Below are 4,023 nucleotides of genomic sequence, written 5' to 3'. Positions count from 1 at the left end.
GCATGAAAATCGGCCTGAACACGGGGGAGGGTCCGCCCTCGAAGACGAGACCGTCGGCAGAACCGCCGGATCAAACCCGGCCGACCTACCCGGCTTACAAGTCTCAAAGTCGGGTTGAGCAGTCACATTCACTCCCATCGACCTTTGGACCACTTCCCACCGTTGGAAATGCATGAAAATCGGCCTGAACACGGGGGAGTCTCCCCCCTCGATGACGAGACCGTCGGCAGAACCGCCGGATCAAACCCGGCTGAGCTACCCGGGTTAGAAGCCTCAAAGTCGGGTTGAGCAGTCACTTTCACCCCCATCCCCTTTCGGACCCCTTCCCACGGTTGGAAATGCATGAAAATCGGCCTGTACACGGTGGGCGCTCCCCCCTCGAAGACGGGACCGTCGGCAGAACCGCCGGATCAAACCCGGCTGAGCTACCCGGCTTACAAGTCTCAAAGTCGGTATGAGCAGTCACGTCCACCCCCATTCCCTTTTGGGCCACTTCCCACGCTTCGAAATGCATGAAAATCGGCCTGAACACGGGGGAGGGTCCGCCCTCGAAGACGAGACCGTCGGCAGAACCACCGGGTCAAACCCGGCTGAGCTACCCGGCTTACAAGTCTCAAAGTCGGTATGAGCAGTCACGTCCACCCCCATCGACCTTTGGACCACTTCCCACCGTTGGAAATGCATGAAAATCGGCCTGAACACGGGGGAGTCTCCCCCCTCGATGACGAGACCGTCGGCAGAACCGCCGGATCAAACCCGGCCGAGCTACCCGGGTTAGAAGCCTCAAAGTCGGGTTGAGCAGTCACTTTCACCCCCATCCCCTTTCGGACCCCTTCCCACGGTTGGAAATGCATGAAAATCGGCCTGTACACGGTGGGCGCTCCCCCCTCGAAGACGAGACCGTCGGCAGAACCGCCGGGTCAAATCCGGCTGAGCTACCCGCGTTACAGGTCTCAAAGTCGGCTTGAGCAGTCACATTCAATCCCATTCCCGTTTGGACCTCTTCCCGCCGATGGAAATGCACAAAATTCGGCCTGAACACGGGGGACGCTCCCCCCTCGAAGGCGAGACCGTCGCCAGAACCGCCGGGTCAAACCCGGCTGAGCTACCCGCGTTACAGGTCTCAAAGTCGGCTTGAGCAGTCACATTCAATCCCATTCCCGTTTGGACCTCTTCCCGCCGATGGAAATGCACAAAATTCGGCCTGAACACGGGGGACGCTCCCCCCTCGAAGGCGAGACCGTCGCCAGAACCGCCGGGTCAAACCCGGCTGAGCTACCCGCGTTACAGGTCTCAAAGTCGGCTTGAGCAGTCACGTTCAATCCCATTCCCGTTTGGACCTCTTCCCGCCGATGGAAATGCACAAAATTCGGCCTGAACACGGGGGACGCTCCCCCCTCGAAGGAGAGACCGTCGGCAGAACCGCCGGGTCAAACCCGGCTGAGCTCCCCGCGTTACAGGTCTCAAAGTCGGCTTGAGCAGTCACATTCAATCCCATCCCCTTTCGGAACACTTCCCGCCGTTAACAATGCACGATATTCGGACTGAACACGGGGGCCGGTCCGCCCTCGAAGTCAACACCGTCCGCAGAACCGCCGGGGCAAATCCGGCTGAGCTACCCCGCCCCCGAACACTCAAAGTCCCTCTGAAGCCTTGCATTCGCCTCCTTGGAAAATTGGCGTCAAACATTACCAAAATCGGGGGCACGAGCACTAAAGCTAAGTCTCACCCTTTCCCTATCCCTAACCAGGAACCGAACGCCCACCCTCAGCCTTACACCAACGCCGGTGGCACTCCAGACAGGCACACCCTTCAAAACCACACCCATCCGGCCATGCAACTCAAAAAGGGTCCAAATTCAGAAACACCCCCTTCAAAAGGCACTCCATCCTCGGCCACACCACCGGGACATGCTCCCCTCGGCGATAATTAAGCCCCCACCACTATTTGAAGCCAACCGCAGCCGCAACTCGAACGGAGAAATCAGTAACCAATTCAAAAATGCGCTTGGTTACTGATTTCTACGGAGCCGAAAAAATTCTAAGTGTCAGTGGTTACTGATTTATACCGACTCGAAAAAATTCTAAGTGTCAGTGGTTACTGATTTGTACCAACTCGAAAAAATTCTAAGTGTCAGTGGTTACTGATTTATACCGACTCGAAAAAATTCTAAGTGTCAGTGGTTACTGATTTGTACCGACCCTAAAAAATTCTAAGTGTCAGTGGTTACTGATTTATACCGACTCGAAAAAATTCTAAGTGTCAGTGGTTACTGATTTATACCGGCTCGAAAAAATTCTAAGTGTCAGCGGTTACTGATTTATACCGACTCGAAAAAATTCTAAGTGTCAGTGGTTACTGATTTGTACCAACCCGAAAAAATTCTAAGTGTCAGTGGTTACTGATTTGTACCAACTCGAAAAATTTCTAAGTGTCAGTGGTTACTGATTTATACCGGCTCGAAAAAATTCTAAGTGTCAGTGGTTACTGATTTGTACCAACCCGAAAAAATTCTAAGTGTCAGTGGTTACTGATTTGTACCTACCGAAAAAATTTCTAAGTGTCAGTGGTTACTGATTTGTACCAACTCGAAAAAAATCTAAGTGTCAGTGGTTACTGATTTGTACCAACTCGAAAAAATTCTAAGTGTCAGTGGTTACTGATTTATACCGGCTCGAAAAAATTCTAAGTGTCAGTGGTTACTGATTTGTACCAACCCGAAAAAATTCTAAGTGTCAGTGGTTACTGATTTGTACCAACTCGAAAAAATTCTAAGTGTCAGTGGTTACTGATTTATACCGGCTCGAAAAAATTCTAAGTGTCAGTGGTTACTGATTTGTACCTACCGAAAAAATTTCTAAGTGTCAGTGGTTACTGATTTGTACCAACTCGAAAAAATTCTAAGTGTCAGTGGTTACTGATTTATACCGGCTCGAAAAAATTCTAAGTGTCAGTGGTTACTGATTTATACCGACTCGAAAAAATTCTAAGTGTCAGTGGTTACTGATTTATACCGACTCGAAAAAATTCTAAGTGTCAGTGGTTACTGATTTGTACCTACCGAAAAAATTTCTAAGTGTCAGTGGTTACTCATTTATACCGACTCGAAAAAATTCTAAGTGTCAGTGGTTACTGATTTGTACCTACCGAAAAAATTTCTAAGTGTCAGTGGTTACTGATTTGTACCAACCCGAAAAAATTCTAAGTGTCAGTGGTTACTGATTTGTACCAACTCGAAAAATTTCTAAGTGTCAGTGGTTACTGATTTATACCGGCTCGAAAAAATTCTAAGTGTCAGTGGTTACTGATTTGTACCAACCCGAAAAAATTCTAAGTGTCAGTGGTTACTGATTTGTACCTACCGAAAAAATTTCTAAGTGTCAGTGGTTACTGATTTGTACCAACTCGAAAAAAATCTAAGTGTCAGTGGTTACTGATTTGTACCAACTCGAAAAAATTCTAAGTGTCAGTGGTTACTGATTTATACCGGCTCGAAAAAATTCTAAGTGTCAGTGGTTACTGATTTGTACCAACCCGAAAAAATTCTAAGTGTCAGTGGTTACTGATTTGTACCAACTCGAAAAAATTCTAAGTGTCAGTGGTTACTGATTTATACCGGCTCGAAAAAATTCTAAGTGTCAGTGGTTACTGATTTGTACCTACCGAAAAAATTTCTAAGTGTCAGTGGTTACTGATTTGTACCAACTCGAAAAAATTCTAAGTGTCAGTGGTTACTGATTTATACCGGCTCGAAAAAATTCTAAGTGTCAGTGGTTACTGATTTATACCGACTCGAAAAAATTCTAAGTGTCAGTGGTTACTGATTTATACCGACTCGAAAAAATTCTAAGTGTCAGTGGTTACTGATTTGTACCTACCGAAAAAATTTCTAAGTGTCAGTGGTTACTCATTTATACCGACTCGAAAAAATTCTAAGTGTCAGTGGTTACTGATTTGTACCTACCGAAAAAATTTCTAAGTGTCAGTGGTTACTGATTTGTACCAACCCGAAAAAATTCTAAG

The sequence above is a fragment of the Chiloscyllium punctatum genome, unplaced genomic scaffold (genome assembly GCF_047496795.1).
Source record: "Chiloscyllium punctatum isolate Juve2018m unplaced genomic scaffold, sChiPun1.3 scaffold_499, whole genome shotgun sequence".
In the NCBI taxonomy this organism is placed as follows: Eukaryota; Metazoa; Chordata; class Chondrichthyes; order Orectolobiformes; family Hemiscylliidae; genus Chiloscyllium; species Chiloscyllium punctatum.
The sequence above is the reverse complement of the archived record's forward strand: the minus strand, read 5'-3'. Positions refer to the sequence as shown.